At 31.5% G+C, this 20,715-nt stretch overlaps 1 protein-coding gene across 2 annotated transcripts in view; it reads right to left on the bottom strand.

The window, feature by feature from the left end:
- Positions 1–20,715, bottom strand: part of Sm (heterogeneous nuclear ribonucleoprotein L) — a 147,027-nt gene that overhangs the window by 16,129 nt on the left and 110,183 nt on the right. The window lies entirely within an intron of this gene.

The raw sequence follows: 20,715 nt of genomic DNA, 5'->3' as shown, positions 1-20,715 counted from the left end.
CTCACATTATAGAACACTCTACACTATATGCATAAGCTTGTTGCTGTAAGATATATCGTTTCAGCGTCCATTTCTCTCTCTCTCTCTCTCTCTCTCTCTCTCTCTCTCTCTCTCTCTTTCTCTGTATGTATGTGTGCGTGTGTGTATATATGTCCTCTTTCAAATATTCAATATTCGTCACGTCTTCTCTCGAGCGGTTGCAGTCTTCAGCAAGAGACGCCCATCTTCATTTGATATAGAGAATGTCCTTCTATTACTCAAGTTGCATCAGCTACTTGATTGGTATTCGCCGAGAAGGAAGCAATCGCTTTAATCCTGCTTGATTTCGAGGATCAAGTCCAATACTACTCTATCGTGGACGTACAGAATCCCGGCAGATTAATTGCTAATTAAGATCAGTACGCTAATGCCGCTTCTGCCGCGTAATTGTAGGATGTATAATGTTTGATTTATGTGCAAAACTGATTTAAAGAGCAAAGACGTACGTTTCTCTTTTTAAAAATAGATTTGAGGAGGTAAATATCTTTTTTATAACAGATCGATATTTGAATTATATTCCGGGGTGAAAAATGGAATGTTTGCTCGAAAATCACCATCGTGATTTGCATCGCAATGCAAATATAAAGTAGCTGTCAACTATATCAATCACTTAAAATGATAAAAGGGCACTATATTAATTTTGCAAAATTAGTAATGCTTCTAATTGAAAATATATAAAGAAATGGTGGTCTATATATTTTTCCAATTTTTAAAACTGTAAAAATGAAACAAAACGCCGATCGTTTATGGCACAATACGACTTAGTAATTTACAAGATTAAAATAATGCAAATAATGAATTGAGAGCCGTCCTAATCTGTGAGTTAATTTCGTCAAAATGAAGACTGGCTGGCACGGCTGGCGTGTTTTCCAATAACGGAATAGGAACAGGAACACAGCGGACCGTGTGCTTCACGACGAACTCGAGAAACAGCGCATCTGGTCCGGGCGTCTTCGAGATCCTCGCGAGTCCATGAAATTCGATATTGGCACTTGTAGAAGTCGTACAGGTCCCCGGAAATTGCGATTTCGAATACTAGCGGGACAACGCGTCGCGTCGCTCGGAGTTTCCGCCGAAGGTTGTTTGTCTTGGCCCAGCTTCTCAGGACAGCGACACGATTAACGAATTTACCGTTCACGATGGCGAAAGCGAAAATATCTTATTGACAGTTCGAAAATGGAGCAGCTAAGACAGCTCTCAACACATTTATGATTCTATTTAATTTTATTCTCTGAACAAAATACGTTTCATCTTCTATTTGACAAAGGATCTATTATATTTTCTCCCTAGATTCTGTGCACAATTTCTTTCTTTCTGTCTCTTTCTCTCTTTCGCAAGTGTCAAGCTTGAGCGATGAATGTTCGACCATAAATTAATAACGCCACTTTAGATGCTCGCTGTCAAGCTAAATCAGTACGGCATCGAGAATTTCAATCTCCAAAACAATTTCATCGCGAACAGCAATTCATAGTCCTCCATTATTCTCGTAAACGAAATAAGAGAGTCTCCATTCGCTCTTGTAAATCATTAATTATTAATATAAAATAATTCAGCAATTACGCTTACATAAGTTATCGTTAAAAAATGGATAAAAAAAGAATCTCTTTTTTTAATCTCATTTTACTACACATATTATAAAATATATTAATAAGAAAAAAATAATAAAAATATTCCTAAAAACATTTATTTAAATAGATATTCAATTTTATAGATATATATTTCTAACTTTCGTATATAGAACTTGTTTCATAAATCTCAAGATGAATGTCAAGCAATCTATCAAAACCGCTGAATTAATAACGCTACTGCGGATGTTTGCTGTCAGATTAAACCAGTACAGTGGCGCGCAGGATTTTAATCTATGTATAAAACAATTTCATCGCTAGAGCGTTACATCGTAAAGGTAAATGTCATTATGATGCTAGTATAACGGCGTTGGATCAACGTACGATTATTACAAGGGAATATTAGAACTCGTAGGTCATCGGGTTGCTCACCGGGCGAAATTGCAATTTTATGCACGACAAGACGCGTGATAGGGAAATTACAACCCTCTGATCACCCTTGCGAACCCTACGCAAGAAGTTATCGAAAATTTTCTTCTTTTTCACCCTTTTTTGGTGGAGGGAGGCTAACATTTTCCAGCTCTCATATTTCTACGAGAGGACACAAACTACTTGTTATAACGACGGACGATGCTTCATATAAAATGTCAGATTCTTTAATTAATTTGAATTCTACTTTTCTGTTGACTTAAAATTAAATATGCATTATTCTTTATAAATTCAACAATACAAATAAAAAAATAAAATCTTGTTTAATTTCCTCGAATTAAACGCGATAACATATTTAATGTTTAAAATTAAAAAATTTCTTGTGAAAATCCGTAGATAATATAATGCATAAAGCTGAGTACATTCTATAGATAGCAAGCTATATTAACTTTGTCGACGACGACGCAGGTGGTATATTGGTTGTAGGACGTAACCGGAAGAAACGACGTATAGATTATTTGAACGCGGACGGGATTACTCGACGATGAACAAACGCTACCGTGAGACGATATATATGTCTGGCGTTCAAGATTAAAGCTCAATCTCTTTGAAGTCACGAATCACGAGTGCTATAAAGTGCAGACGAAACGAAACAGATCTGAATATTGGACATTGTCGCCAAATGTCAGTTTTTTCTTTAAAAAGTAAAGATTTCTCTTTCGATATCTCAATTTATCGAGACTTACTTCGTGATAATAAAAAAAAAAAATCGACAAAACGAGATTTTTGTAAGCATAGAAAACGTGGAATAAGAGAAGAAGAACTCTTAAATTAGATACATCGTAACAAGCTCGCGATCGTTAAATGTAACAGCCCCGTAACAGGTCCCTTGCTATTATGTGAATTATCAATTTTTTCAACTTAATAATGCGGAAAAGAAATAGCATGGGAGATCTGGAAAAGCTTTCATTCAAAGCTCTATTAAGCAATCCGATTGTACTAAAAAGTAAAAGCGGACGACTTAAAAATAAATGCAGATATATTAAATTGTGTTCAAATTGATTGAAGAACGATCATATATAATATATGTATATAAATCGTTTTATCAAGTGCATTTTTCTCAGTCAACATTTTGAAAAGAATAAATGCAGAAAGATAAAAAACATGTTATTAAAAATGAATTTACAATTTTTTTTTTCTTATAAATAATACGTAAATATAAATAAAATAAATATACTAATATATATAGTATAAAAGTATAAATAACAATAAATTAATAACAAATCTTAAGTAATCTCACGACCATTTTTGTATTTTTAATACTATTAAAAAACATAAAAAATATGTGCAATTATTTTAGAAATAAAAATTTAATTTAATATTTTTTAATAATCAAATTTAATATTTTAGTAATAGAAATTTAATTTATAATATTTTAAAATAATATACAATATTTGTCAAGTGTTAGATCACAGTTTTCTTAACGATGACTTATCGAAAGTTATTATTGCGAGATCGAGTTACCCGTTCAAAGCAAATATTTGAAGGCTTTCTCAGGAACTCGGCGTGTATAGTGCAACAGGTATAGTTAAAGTTAATCTAACAGAGCAAAGTGCCACAACGATCGACATGAAGTGAAAAATCAAGGAGGACCCTTTATTAGATTTTAAGATTAATATTTTTTTAGAAAACAAAACGAGATCTTTCGCTATATATACTTGGATGGGCGTAGCGATTATCTCCAAAGCAATGCGTATGCAAATCGACTTGTGTCGATTAGAAATTACGAATTCATTAATAATTGTACTAATTGCCTCGACTGCATCCCCATTTCGGGCGATTTACTTATACTGCGCTTGATGCGAAAACCGATTTACATCCCGTACACGTGCACATTCTACGATTATTACTATTGTTATTGTGTCATTAGATGTGCACAAGTGTCTAATATCGTTTCAACATGTTCTTGCATGAGATAAACTCGTTAATCATTCCATAAGAATCGTTCTTAATCCTAGAACCAAAATATACCATATATCCTACATGTATAAATATATAATAGATTAAACTTTGCAAATTATATTAGTTTACTTATCGCTTTTGATATTTCATTTATCATTTCTAACATTATGATTAAATTATATCTCCATGAATATACAGAGAGCATCTATTTTAGTGGTAAACGTGCGAGACATACAATTATATTCGTTCTCATAATTGTGACTTGTTGAATGCTACATGGTTACATAAATAGAATTAAATAATTATGTTGATGTATTAGATTATTTTATCAAAAAGACTACTTAATGTTGTAATTTCAATGTAAAAATTTAATATAACATATTTTATAAGTATATACAATTTTTAATTTTATCTTGAATTCAAGGTTGTTTAATTCATGATAATAATAGCATTCAGCAATTATCGCAATTATGAGAATGGTAAATATAATTATATATGTTTTACATGTTTTACACATGTAACATAAATGCTTTCTGTATTTCCTCATGAAATATTCAATATATCTTGATTTTTATTTGTAAACTTTTTCTATGGCAAAGTTATAGACTTTAAAGATTACGTTTATTCAGACGAAATGATCTATGTAGAATTTACGTTTAAAATATTATCAAATTCAATTGAGAATATGCATTTCAAAATATGATTTGAATTAAGTTCTATACTGTTATTGCTTTTTCTCTTTCTTTATTAAAATTTTTACTTTGTTTCTAAAGTTGTCGTAGATATATGTAACTTGCCTTCAAATAAACTCGTGATACAATAATTATAAATTTCAATATTCGAAAGAAGTGATGCAAGAACACAATAAAATATTATACGAGGAAAATATTTAATATAAGAATGTATAATATAATTTTACATAATTTTTAACGAAAATTTGCCACATGTACTAATAAATATTATATAAGCTTTATTTTATTTATCATGTATAATATCAAAGAATAATAAGATACACGATGGAAAAATGTTCCGCGTAAAAATTCTTCGACATAATTTTTCATGCTCAATTTTGTAATATAAATTTGTATAATTTTCCTGAATAATTTTCACAAATTTTATTTTGCCCCAGAACTACACTCACTCCTTTGCAAGTAAATAAAGTTTCTTAAAAAAATTTTTTTTGGGGACATAGTATATAGCGAATGCCTATCTAAAGGATATAGCATTAAAACTAACTAATTGTGCAACATGATCAACTAGCGACAAGTAAATAGCCGAAAGCGTTTCTGCAATTAATTAGTATTACTGTACATGCCGACTTCACCGACCATGAACGGCCATTTCCGCATATATCCCAGAGCACCTATCTAATCATTATGAAGGCGTCTCCAGGTGAAGCATAAATTTAGTCCCTTTGTGGTCAGCAGCTGTCGCCGCACTGTTTGCAGTCAGTACATAATGCTGTCATACTATAGGCTCAATGTGACGGCCTAACAAATTGAATTAATCTTGAATGTTCTCACATCATTCGCGATTCAAAGCTTCAAGTGTAGATTATAGAATATAATTAGAAAAATATAAAAGTAACTATTTTATCGATACAACAAATATTAATTTAGGCGCTTTAAATTTTAATTTACAGATCTGAATAGAGGGTAGTTTCAATTAAAGTTAAAAAATGAAAATTAAAAAAAACTAAGAGAAGAAAATAATTAAAAAATTGTAATTGCATATACTTTATTTAAAAATGCAAATATTTAGCAAGTAAAAAAGAGAATAAAGACATTTGAATATATTTCAATGATATTGTAATAAAACTTATTGTTAGAAATTCTGAAATTGCAAAGTATACATCTTTCTCTGTTTAATATAATAGACGACCATACTTACACTAACCGCTAACAATCTAGCTGGCCGATGATTATTTGCAAAGTAATCAACATGTTTTTTACATATAAAAAGAAGCACATGCTGATTATTTCATATATATATATATCGTGTTTTATATTTGTCATATATTTTATTTAACATTTTCATCTTATTTATAATGTCAAACTGAATACATACATGTCATCTTAAAATGTCATCATCGACAGCGAGATTATCAATATAATAAATTATTTCCATAATTGAAAAGATCATTTTGTTATACGCATACATTGTGTGGATAGGATACATATTAATATTCCGTTCGTATTCCGCTTAGAGTTCCCTGGAGCTTTAAATCCGCCATTCGAGAAATTACTATGCTCTAATGGTTCAGCATTTTCACTCTGGGGATTCGGTTTGCGGCGCTTCGCTTTCCGCAAGCCAATGTTACGGATGTTAGCGGTCTAGTGTAGGTAGATAAATATATGTATATATATATATATATATGTATATATATACGGAAGAGAACGTCCACGTGGTGCATGATCTGATGTCTTGAAGTCCATGCTGCACTTCAGTCGCTCGTCGCTTCGTTGACGCACGTTTAGAGGGGAGAGGGACGAACAATATACTCGAACTCACTTACCGTGCGGTCTCGCGGCGACACGTGGCACGTGTCTCGGTCGAGCCGTCTGTCTTGCCGCTCTCGACAACTCACGGACGGACGGACGGACAGACCGCACATCCGTGTTCCGGACATCCACATCCGTGTATTCACTCTCACTCTTCGTAGATAGTGGTAGTGGTAGAGGGAGGAGGGGGAAATGAGCCGTAGACCTGCCTAAGCCCCCTCTCATTCACCACCGGGCCCTGAACTCCACGTTCCACGTGAGAATCCATCATCACCATCAAGTCAACAACGAGTAGGCTGCATCTGCACACAGACAAACATTCCAACATAACAATCCCCTTTCCATTCTCTCCTTTCTCTCCCTCTCTCTCTCTCGCTCTCTTTCTCTCTCTCCCTCTCTCTCTCTTTCTCTCTCTCTCTCTCTCTCTCTCTCTCTCTCTCTCCCGATTTCCTTCCCGTAATCACCGGTTCCCACCGCTCGGGGTGGGAGGGGAAACTCCGATCGTGTGTGCATTAGAATCCGTATATGTATATGTTTTAACACATAGACTCTTATTGATATATTCCGTCGAAGAGGGGCTCCGCCGAGAGAGTTTAACCCCGCCGGCCAATCTCGACGCCGACCCCTTCCTCTTCGGTCATGTGCGTGACAAGCGAGAAGAGAGATTGAATAGTCGTGTGAGTAATATACATACACGTACGGGCGTAATGTATATATGTATATAGATATATACGTATATATGTATATGTACGGCTGGCATATGAGACGATGTTCGTCGACGACCGGAAACGTTTCCCGTCGTGCGGAAGATGCGCTCGAGTGGTTTCCGATGAAACTTCGATGATGCCATCAAATAGCGAGAACGAGCTGGTCGAGACAACTTATTTCAACGTCTTGTTTGATATTTTCTTGACTTGAACTTTTGAACTATTACATTGGGGTGATTTGTGTATTGTTATTATTATATATATCTCGTTGTCAAAAAAAAAACAGTAAATGTTACTTGAAGATTCGACATATTGGATTTAATTGTCTACACGATTAAATTGACATATAATATTAATAATCAATGATATTTATTTAAAAAAGAAGTATAGACTTGAAGAAATATAGACGTTATGTCAAAAGTATAGATATTATGTGATAAATGTTATATAATTGTATCAGTGATGAGACAAATTTAATAAAAATCATAAAATTTAATTTTAAAATTTTCTACATATAATTATTAAAAATTTTAAATTGATAATTTATATGTTGTACGCGAAATAACATTTGATTAATGTAAGTAACTTAATTTTGACAAGGTAACGACATTGCATCTTTATCTTTTCTTCTTCAATCGCAAGTTAACAAAAAAAAAAAAAAAAAAATTTTACAAGAAAACAATTATTTTTAATTAGTTGTATTAATCTTTTCTTATAAAAGGATATCACGATACGTCAATTAACAATATGCCAATTTAATAAGTAGTCAATTAGATTTATTCTTTCATATTTTATCTTTTGCAAAAATGATTTGATAATCGATTTGACCAACCTGTTCTTTCAAAGTAGTCATTGGAAACAATTGCATCGATGTCAGGGTTAAAGCTAACTCTGTTTATTCTATGTGTATTTGTTCCTTCCACAGTCTAGATATTGATTATAATCTAGACTGAGGCAACGAATGATTAAACAAAGTTTAGCTAGCCCGAACAGTCGATGCGACTTATATCCTCGGTTGCATCTCGCTTAGATTATTGACTGCAAGAGCAACGTTTCCGACAGCCAGCCGCATATATCGATATATATATACGTGCATGTCAGGAATTCCTTTTCGTATCTCTACCTTCCACAATCCGATCGCTTATACATATATACACATGAAGCCTCTCTGAAAGCCGTTTCTATATGTATATATATAGTCCGACTTTATATATAACATATACACATACACGTATAGATAAATATTTTTTTTCTTTTTTCGAGCGGTAGGCAGTGGTCGATTTGAATGTTTGTCTGTGAGTGCACTGGTAGCCCTTGCAAAACGTTGTGGTGGTGAGCATATTATTCTGAGAGACGTATGGCATTATTTATCTATTTATTTTTTTTTTTTTCTAGCGATTTTAGCTCACGCGCACGTGTGTGCGTATATGTATGCGTGTACATACGTATGCGTGTGCGTATACGTATACATATACGTGCGCTCATGACTCGCATTATATTTATCAGTGTGCTATCTTCGCGACGTTGTGGTCCGGGGGTGGAAGATTTTTTTCGTGGTTTTTCCGATGGTTGGTTGATTGGTTGGTTGGTTCGTGGGTGGAGGATCCGGCAGATCTACGGCGTGATGTGTGACGTATATATTATGTGGATGCTGTCTCTATCTCTATGTATATGTATATACAGTGCCAACGTATAGGCATATATAATATTTATCGTTGAACGGTGTATCCGATCTCGAAAATCGGTTATTGTTGATGTTGTTGTTATTATTATTGTCGATGTTGTTGTGCTTGTTCATGTTGTTGATGTTTGGTTATTTTGTTATATATTCCTTTGTATTCTCCTAGACACATACATTCCTCTCTAGCGCTCTTTTTCTGTCTCTCTCCCTCTCCCTCGTCCTCTCTTTCTGTCAGGCTATTTTCCTCATCGTTTCCTTTATCAAGTATACGGGATGCATGAGTCTTCCTTTCGCTCGCTCAAAGAAAATGTCTTTTCCTTATTGACTCTGGTTTACTTTATATGCCGGTTTTATTTCGTCGTCAAAAAGCGACGCTGCCGGCATCGGGAGCAAAGCTCGAAGGTGAAGCTTGAGCAAGAAGCTTCTTGAGAGAAAAAATTGAATAAACGCTTTGTGTTACGTAAAAAAGATATATACCAACGAGCGAATAATGTTGGTAAAATTAATTGAACGGAAAAGTTAAATGCATAAAAATAAAAGAAAATTAAACTGTGCTTTAATTTTTGTACGTTCGTGATATTAAATAATAATTATTAACATTCTAACAAATTTCATATAAAACTCGCCTAAAACTTTATAGAATTTATTAGACACATATTGAATAGAGTGACATTCAGTATTTCCAGCTTATTTTTTCTTATTATAAATGTTATTTTCATATCATTAAAAATAATATTTCCTATATGAGATATTATAATCAATAATAAGTAGATTAATTTAATTTAATAATGAAATATTAATATATTTTTTCTTAATACAGAAAAATTAAATTGAAATGTTTGTGTACCATATGCAATGTTTAAATATTTTTACTGAACAAACAATATTTTATCTAATGTTTTAGATAAATTTACGATTTTACGAAGGAAAAAGTTTATAAAAATATGTACAAACTTTGATGTTTTTTTTTTTTTTAAAAATCTCAAAGTCAAAACATAATACTTGACAAAACGGTCGTATTTCTACTACTAGCGATACTATTTTTCACATGATACTTCTGTATGATATACGCGTAACTTTTCGAGGGAAAACGATAGCTGTTGCAAATCCATGTGATCGATTTCGCATTCGTGTATTCTCGATGTGACAAGATTGTCTAAACGTTGGGTCCGGCTTTAGCTGCTTGTTTGATTGTATTGATTGGAGAATGACACATCGGGAACGGAAATGGAGTGATCGCGCGTTCATTAAGAGGAATAATGCTGAATGAAAAATCGTGCCACGAATCACAACGGATTTCTGACAATAATACACAGATGTTCGTCGAAATTGCCCGTTTGATTTGTTCCATTCAATTTGCACGAGGAAAACGAGATCATTTCATCCAGCTATGCGAAAAAATGCTTCGGATTAAAGAGAGATTTGATATGTAAATGTTTCTTTTATTTATAGAATAATCATTTCGCAAAATTTTCGGATGTTATTGATAATTCAAGAAAAAAGAGGGAGAGATAGAGAGAAAATTAATTAACACGGATCAATTTTACACTTTTTTGTATCCTTTATTCTCTGCCCATTGGATATTTCTTTAGCTACGAGCAAAATCGTAAACAATTTCTCTTTACCGGAAATTACATGAAAGGTCTAACAAAGTTATTGCATCCAGAATAAATAATTTTAAATAAGCTTTATTATCTTTATTCTAGCACAGAGTCAATTTTAAATATGTCAATATTTTAATATAGAAACTTAAATACAAATATATAGTTAATATTCAAAATTAATATTAATATTCATATTTCTTTAATGAAACAAATAATGACCTTTCATCAAAATTTTTCAAAGGAAATATTAAATTGAGGTTTATCACTGATTTGTAGTTAAAAGAAAATAATAAGTTCTCTAATAATGAAAAACCGTGTTTATATTAATAAAAATGTCTTGTCGCGATTTCTCCGGTATGCAATTTATCTTGCGTTCTAAACACGCACGCAATGTTATTCGCTAAACTCGATCGCCAATCTTAATCTTAAACTAGACCATTGAACAAGAATTGCTCGTTGCGAAAGTGGAATGGCACGCGCGAGTTTCCGATAACTTTTAAAGCGAGAAGAAAACTAGGCGCGAACTTTCACGAGGATATTGCGAAGAAGCATCTTTACGAGAAATTTTTTTAGGCACCTGTCAACCATCTCTAAGCAACATATTAGATGAAAAATAACCGTTTTCGCAACTTTTGTTGACTTTAAGTTCTGCGCTGCAGTAAAATAATGATAGATGTGTCATGGAATATGTATTTGGAAAGAATTCGTAAGAAAAAAAATAAATAAATAAAAGGAATAAAAAAGCCACTGTGAATCAAAATTGTCGTAGTTTTATATTACTTTGAAGTATCTCTTTGAAATATAAGAAAAGAATAGATTCTTGGCTTGGCTTTTGGTATTTCTAGATCAAAGGAAACACGCGCATGATTTGTGAAATACTTTTATAAAAATATGTTTCGAACTGAATGCATTGAAATGTATCAGTTTAGAAATAGTATATCTATTAGTATTATATTCTACAGTAATTACTTATTACAATGAAAAATTGGCATTGCATTTTGTATTTTAGCATACAATAGAGAGTTAAAGAATAAGAAGAATCTAAATATCGCTAGAGGAAGTATATACTATTGGAAATCTATTACTTTATTAACGATATAATATTAGCCTTGTGCATTATGTAATACATTGTGCGTTGTATATTAAAGAGAATTAATGAGAAAGAGAAAAATTTTTAATTTATTGCTAAAACAAGAGGGACTAATATGCTATCAGGATTTATAATCTTCTACTATTTGTAATAGAAAATTAGCGTTATGCCTTTTGTGTGGCATATTTAATATTAAAATATAAATCTAGAGAAGAGGGCAAATATGAAATATTGCTACAGGTAGCAATCGTAAACATTTTGCGAACATTAAAAGACGATAACATTATAAATTTTTTTCTAAATGCACTACTTTTGCCGCTACGAGATCTAAGCGAAATTTTTTGCTTTCTCTAAGATCTGCACATTGCGCGAAGCCGAAGAGAACGCGTTCGTTTCATTGAATATTGCAGAAGCGCAAGCGAGGCAACACGTGTGCAGGTAGCCACGATTAAAGCGAGCGTTAGACAGAAGCAATAATTAACATTAGATGCTAATTTGCATCATAATTAACTTTCTAACACGAAACACTTGGACCAAAGAAATTATAATAATTAATGATTATTTGATGGATCTTTTTTTTTACGGATAAACGTAAAGTGCGGGCGATCGATCTCTATAGGTATATCTATATTGTAATCATTTAAAATATCTTTTCATATAAAAAATATTATTAATTAAAAATAAATTAAAATTAGAAATAAATCTTTTCAACCGGAATTTACTGATGATACTTTAAGCGGCGTAGCTGGATGTAATAATTCATTTAAAAATGTTTAAGAAATTTATCGACATCTCGAGGGCGACCTAGCTTCCGACATTTTATATGCCATTAATGTCGTAAGGCTTTAAATTACGTTTTCTTGCTCATCAGCCATTTTGCCGTTAACTTTATTATTCGCTTATTGTCAATCGCGTGATAAAATTAAAAAAAAAAAAAAAACTTTTTGTCGCGTATATGTGTGTAAATCTAATTTTATACGGAATGCAATTAGAGCTTTCAAAATTTCATTTCGACAAAATAAATTTTCGAGTAAAAAATGGGAATAATCGATTTTAAAAAAAGTTGAAAAAATAATTCAAATATATAAAGCTAGTGATATCTTAAAAGTAATATGGTAATTTTATTATATGTGACATGTTTTTCAGTCACAGTTGTTGATGTCACTTATTTTATTTATCTTCAAAATTAAATATGTCACTCTGTTCAATTGTGTCTACTTAACAAACATATATCTTTCTAAAATATATTATATTTTTCCAAGAATTACACAATTATTCATATTCAAATTAATAGTTATTATCAATGAAGTATATAATTGCACATAAGATAGAAACGTAAAATAAAAAGAAAAAAAGAAACATTAACGCTCCCTGAATCTTTGATGAAAATGAAAAATGTTCTCGTTGAACTGCAAATTGCAGGTGGACTCACGCATCATGAAACTCATAAAGGAACTGAGAGAATAATCGCTCAATCTTACTGATTGATCTGTCGTATTCTATCTCAACAATTAGATTACATATTTTGGCGCATAGAGATATTAAATGCTCATAATTTAACTCTTCTCTGTTTGATGACTGTTGTTTCGATAGTAGTGATGATGATGGTAGTGATGAAGGTAGTGATGGTGATAATAGTAGTAATAGTAGTAACAATGATGATAGTAGTAGTAGTAGAAGTAATAGTAATAGTGTTGATAGATTGATTCACGTTCCGATGCGCTTATGATTGTTATTATTTAATTACGCCGAGCATATTTTTCGCCGGGCCAAGTGTGTTATCGATTGTATTATATTTCGTGCTCGGCCGTTATTGTAGTAGATGTATTTTTTTCTTTTTTTTCGACGAACGTGTACTTCGATCTCGGTGTATGTTGTCTTTGTTGCTCGGTGTCTTTACATGTCGATGTGGTAGAGATACATTGTAGGTATCTCGTTGTCTCGTGCTTGTCTGCGGTGACTACGGGAGTTCTCTAAGCGCTCGAAGGGATCGAGATCGATTTTGTGGCTCGTGCTGCGCTCGGTGTTGCGGCGATATTGCGTAATGGCAAAAGGCACTGCTTGGGTATAACGTATCGCACAAGAATCTTACCGCTGGTGAATACGAGTTCACCGGTGAATCATCACGTAATGGCTTTTGAGAATTTGATGCGCGATGCATTTGCGGCACGCCGCAATCGAATTACCTTCGTGGATTGAAGAGTTGATGGAAGTATCTAGCGCGATGGCGGCTCACAAAATCATAATTCTGCTTTGAAATAATAAAGCTACTAGAATGAAGATGTTCTCTTCCCAAGTTTATGTGATTACGATAATTGAAATCTCTTTTAGTCGAACCTTAGACCGGTTAAGCAGAACTATGATTTTATGCTTTGAGTCTTTACGATGTTAGATACTTCCACTAAATCTGGCCTAAGCAGTCAAAGCTGAAAAATCAAGGCCAACGATCAAAATAGGTCTAGTGTTATATTTGAAAAATTACAAAATAATTTTTTTTAAATCTGCATTTAGTAATGGAACATTAATACAAAATTGTAAATTGTTTTAATTCCATCTAATTGTTACTTTTATTACCTTAGTATATTTTTTTTGTGATTTATTGACAATTAAATTTTACTGTGGTTCAATAACGTCATCTGAATTTCTTATCTTTTCTCATTTTAATTTTACTGTTTGTCACTTATTGTTAGACCAGTTTTTGATCGAACTCTTCAATTACACGTGGACTACACTGAGCATCAAGAACGAAAATTGACATGTTAGATCGCGAGAACATCACCGGCAATCCGACAAAGCACTTTGCCGTGAGAAAAATGTGTACGGTGTAGGTTCGATAAAAACCACCGACTGTCATCAAAAGTCGATTGTGATTGGCTCGAATGCGTTTCTCTCTTTTGGTTTTTACCGACGATTTACTGAACAAGCATACCGACTATAAAAAAAAAAAAAAAAACCAATTCGCCAATACGGAGTTTACAGTCGGGTGATGTTAAAGTAAACGTCCGCTGAGAGAAATATAGCGAATGTTGCGGGAAACACGCAGCTGTTGAGAACGCAGGATCTGTGTGCTGTGCTCTCTCTCTCTCTCTCTCTCTCTTGTGCAGTGCACGCGGCCGATCGTCGTTAATTTGAATTCGAGACGATCGTAGTATTATAACAAATTAATCGTGCACGTGTAATATTTCCGAGATTATTCTCGTTAGTATTCGGACCACCCAATCGAAACGTTTCGCGAAATTTCGTACATCGCGACGCCTCGATAATATAACATTGTTGCATTATAAATGGATGCAAAAAAGGAAATAGGAAGGAGAGGTATGTGAGTCAAATCTGAATTGAAGTTGTCAATTGACTCAAACATGTAAATTTCGCGTTCTCCAATGTGTACGTCAGTTATAAAGAATACGGTATTATGTTACTTGATATTTATAAGTAATATAATTATTTTATGATTGTAGATTCTATACATAAGTAAATTTATCCTAATTCAAAGAAACAAATAAGAATTTCTTGTTCAAAATTCAAGTGAAAAGAAAAGAAAAAACAATTATTTTTCTTATATATAAACTATAGATAAAGTTATACAGCAAAAGTAAAATATATACTAAAGAGAAAGTGTGTAGATTAAAAAATGATTTTACAGTTTTATTATTTTTATATTTTGATTTATAAAAAACAATGTAATGTACAAATATTAATATTACGGACGTTAAATTTCTCTCGGACATAAATAGCTCTTTTATCAAGCAATAGTCCATTCTTTAGTCGCCTACCTTATATAGGCGGCGCAATGTCTCTTTGATTCAAATGCTACTGTTAGTTTCGAACAAAAATTTCCATCTCGCTTCGCTATTGATCCATCCCACAATTTGATGCGTATCGCACACGATTGTTTGTTTCAAAATTCTTTGATAACCTTTGAAACAAAACAAATTTTTGAAAAATTGTTTGTTTCTATACATCTGGTTTTTATCAAAAGGATATTTGACTTGCTCTTATTCCCAGTTCTTTAAATATTTTCAAATAAAAACAAGAAGTTTAATTTTTTATGAAATAAAAATGTATAACTTTTGAAATATTAACATAATCAAAATTTAATAAAAATTTTGAGAAAAGGAGAAATTTTCCTCTTTTCTATATTATTTCATGAATTTATTAGTTTTTATTAAATCCAAACTTTTCCAGAAATGTTCAAAATTATGATATTTTAAAGAACTATCAGGCGACTTATAAATTTTAAAAATAAGATAAATACATTTTTCAAAAGCTGTTACGTAGAATACATAATTTGGGAACCCTTGCTGCATACGGATTTATTTATCATAACTATTATCTAGAAATTCAATAGGAGAAATATCATTTCCGAGTCTTTTATTTTTTTTAATGACGCTTCGTGTTTATTATTCATTATATGCTTTATTCGTTCATATGCGTTCATATGCGTATTCAGTGTGATGGTGAAACCGCATATACATCGTAAAAAGTCGAATCTCGATGGCCGTCTCGCTCGTATAATTGAAACAGACAACGGTATCATAAAGACGCGCGAAATGTGTAATTTATTGCGACGCACTGACAGCATATACATGAACCCTGGAGATATTTCGCGCCAGAAAATCGTTAATAATGCGTCGACAGTGCGATATAAAGACAATACATTGTAGGCACTGCGCGTATATCACTATTCTATGAAGTATATATTTAAAACAAAAAAATTTTAAGTACAAGAGACGCAAAAATATATATCTAATGCAATGTCAAAGATATTTAAACATATCAGATTATATTTTAATGAAATGAATTTGGATTAATTTAAAATTATAGAGTTTAAAATTAAAGTTCCTTTCTTATCTAATAAAAACACCGTGAAGGTAATAATTTATGAGCAACTGAGGTTGAAGTAGTGTTCGCGGATTTAGTTTCAAGATTATTTAACTGCACATCAGATATAACGCATACACACAGACACATACATAAACGCGTTGGCAATATTCCAGATCCATCATAGTATCGTTACCAATCAAGACAATTTCTATTGCTGTTAAAAATAACGGACATCATATCTGATTAACAATAAGTGTAACTATAATAAGCAATATGTAAATAATGAAAAATCAATATAAGTAGAAAAAATTAGAATATTATAAATTTTTAATACTGCTTTTTTTTATAACCAAAAAAAAACATTCAATATAGTTAATTTATGAAACTGATAAAAATGTCAAATCATCATTTAGAAATTATGACTCGGAATGTCAAAGCATTATTTTTGGACTCGAGCATTTCGTATATAAAATACGTAACACTTCGATTGCAAATGCAATCATATAATTGATAATACACGCTTGCCCGTATCCATGCAATTGTATCAACATATGGCAAAGCACAAAGTGTTGACATGTACTGAAGAGAAAATATCGCGAGAGATTTGATGACCATATTTCGAAATATATTCATAACGCCAAAGTAAACACTGCGTGTGTTTATTTTGCCATTTCGTCAATATCGCGACTTTTTGCAAACTTAATTCGTCTGCATTTTTTCACATGTATTCTCAATAATACATTCCTAAGCGTACAATAATTAAATATACATTTAATTAAAATTAAATTAACACATTTTATAAGACAAAACTAAAAAAAAAAAAAAAATCATTATTTTTAAAACGGCAGTAATAGTATAAATTTTTGTAAATTTTGTTGATCTCATCTTTAAATGTACAATTTTTTTTAAAGATTTTAAGAATGTATAATAATGGAATAACTGAGAGAAATTTTCGTTATTTTATTGCGTTATTTATTGTACAATCGCGATAAAACCTTGTTTGTGAATTAATTAAATTTATTTGTTCATATTGTTCACATTTTTATAAATTAATTTATTTATTTATAAATGTTCTTCACAATTTTTCGTAATTTTTTAATAAAACGCTTTAATTAATTCTGAAAAATTGCTGCTATATATTGCATGTCATATACACACACGTGTGCTAAAAAAAATCTATCATTCAGCTGCGATCTAGTTAAAAGTTTCCTCTTATGTGTTATAACGACAAAATGTGATTATTAAAATGCAACATTTTATACAAAAAAAAATTACAATATACAATGTGTTACCTTTCACGAATATCGCAATTTTAATTCAGAAAATTAACTGCGCGCACGTTTTGGAGAAAGTATATATCATTAATTTAGTTTAGTTATCTCCCATATTACAAAGAGATTGTATTATATATTATAAAGAGAGTGTAACAACATAAATATTTATAACATTGCAAAAATACTGGCCATTTATCACACGTTCGCATAATTGCATTTTTATCGTTTTTATCTTTTATATATTATCAACACAAAATAGCGAGAAAGCCTCAATTTAATTCATTAGAGAGTAACAGAATTTACTATTAAATTGAGTAAAATCGTTCAAAAGAAACAGTTAATCAGATAAAGATCACACAGTGGCAAAAATAAATACTTTGTGACACGAAATTTGTAGTAGCATCATGAAGATAATTTATTTGACGAACGATATTTTTTGTTTTGTTAAAAAGTATAATACTGAGAAGAGAAAAGTAAAGACGCTAATTGCCACAGTAATCAAATATTCATTTGCAAACTCATAAAGTGAAAGGATGGGGTGGCTATAATTAATTCTTTCCAGTCCAGCGATTTCAACGGGATGAAAATCACAGCTATTAGATTCTTCGTATGCGAATAAATTTAGTCCGAAATCTTTATTAATTTTTTTGACAGTTGTGGGCTGAGATGGAACCATTGATGAAAAATCGAAGAAAGTGTCTTAGTTGCCATTGTAACGAAAGTAAATGATGAATGTATGCAATGTTATATTAAAACACTAGAATTTCATTATTTCATATATCTATGCATAAGCATGCAAAAAATTTTTCCGCTAATAATTTATTAAGAAATTATCGCTGTAAATCTATTTGATAAATGTTAGAAACAAAAAACAATATTTTATTATAGATAACGCAGCGTCACCGAGATTGTATAAAGTCTCGCAGTTGTTGAAAACCCAAGGACACTCATTATTTTCTCCGTTTCCTTTTAAAAAAAGCCTTTAAGAGATTCAGTGCAGTAGAATTATTGCAACGTAGAATTATTTTATTTGCTAAACGAGACAGTTATTGGACGAGACAGTTATTGGACGAGACACATGTCTGATATAATAACAACATAATCGTTACAATATAATTAAATACAAAAATCAAATTAAAAAATTTCTTTGTAAATTCACGATTGATTGTAAAGCTTAAACTAAATTATTTCTTTGCTACACTGAAAGAAATAAAACGTATTTTCATATGCAACCCGAAATTACGTTTTCATTCACGATTTAATATCGTAGAATATTTCGACATAGTTGTATAATATTTCTCGAGGTAACTATAAATGATACCGTTCCTCTTCTCAAAATTACTTGGAAATTTCAAAACGCAATTTCTCCTGAGGACGAACAGAATTAGTGGAGTAAATTAAAACGAATGAATAGATTCTAGTGCACAGATTTTTCATTTAAAATCCATCCTTTAATTCTTTTTATCATTCATTTATATATGTGGATTATAGGTTTAGTTTTCGTTAATAAAACTGAACTTTTCAAAAACCATTTAAATCGGTCTTTAAATAGACTTTTACATCAAAAGTAAAAATAAAATGTCAGTTGTCTTCGAAAATATAAAATATATCTTGATATAATTTTAAAAATATTATACTTTGATCACACATACACAAAAATTATAGAATTAGAAAAAATTATAATTATATCAAAAGCCATCAATAATATACTTGTAAGATTAATAATTAAAATATTTCCCCATAAATTCCTACTTAATTATTCACTTTGTTGGCGGCTTATTACCTTAATATTTACTCCAATGAGTTCACTTCAAAATCATATCGAAAATAATTTCACATTATTTTCTGTCGCAGCGTGCTTAATCGCAAGCTTACTTTAATAGTTATTCATCGGGATGGAATATAATTAAAATCACAAGTCCTAAAAGGGGTAAAGTTTTATTTTCCGCCAATTTATCTCTCCCCAGTGGGTAATGCATGAGAATAGCGAGCGTGATGTACGACCGACCTGCAGGTGGTTTCCACCAAAACTATGAATTTATGGATGCTTTCACAACTGTGATTAAGAACGAGTTTGATGATACTCGACATTCTAATGCTTCCGTTTTTCGTCGCGCTATGTTTAATTAGAAAATTGCCGGATCTTTTGATGTTATTCAATTTCTCTCTGAGATATACAACAGGTTAACATGTGCGATCTTTGACACGGAACATTTTTAAAAAAATGTCTGATCTGCAGAAACTAGCACTTGGCAAGAAATAACGAATGTTGGTATAGGATGTTGACTCTATATTATTATTAGAATAAGATGAAAAAAGATGTCCTCTTTCTCTCTCTTTTTTTATCTCATGCATACCTGATTTTCATAATATTAAATTTAGTTGATGTGCATGACGCACAAAGACATTTTCAAATAGATAATACATCGACATAATCTAATCGTAATATCACAATTTATTTTACAAATATTATTTTTACTACATATTATAATTAAAAAATTTATTTTTAAAGAGAATCAATAACCATTTAATATATTTGTAAGATTAATAATTAAAATAATCCCCCCATAAATTATTTATTTTGTTGTCGGCATGTTATCCTAATATTTACCCGAGTAAAAAAAAGATAAAGAAAAAGATCGATAAGCAAACTTTCAATAAGTACTTTAACATTGAATATTGATATGATAATCGCGCAAAATGCGCTTAATATGAATAATCATAATAATTGAAATGCTTTTAATTGATACATGAGAATGCTTTAGCATAATGCACATTGATTAAATTAATAAACAGGATTAAAATTTACATTTTATTCTGCTATAATAATTGAGGATTAATTGTTAATATTTCGTCATGCATAATTCTCTTATTTTTGCTCGGTTCAGTAATTTAATGCTTGGATGAAAAGAGAAACGCCATTTATCTAACTAGACGGCGCTTCTAGCCGTCAGATCCTCTTCGTCTTCTCTTATCACGAGGCGACAAAATTCCGTTGTCGACAGAAAGCGATGTCGACGACGTTCTCTCCTGGAAATG

Source organism: Anoplolepis gracilipes, chromosome 6 (genome assembly GCF_047496725.1).
Source record: "Anoplolepis gracilipes chromosome 6, ASM4749672v1, whole genome shotgun sequence".
Classification (NCBI taxonomy): Eukaryota; Metazoa; Arthropoda; class Insecta; order Hymenoptera; family Formicidae; genus Anoplolepis; species Anoplolepis gracilipes.
This window is presented reverse-complemented; position numbering and strand designations above follow the sequence as displayed.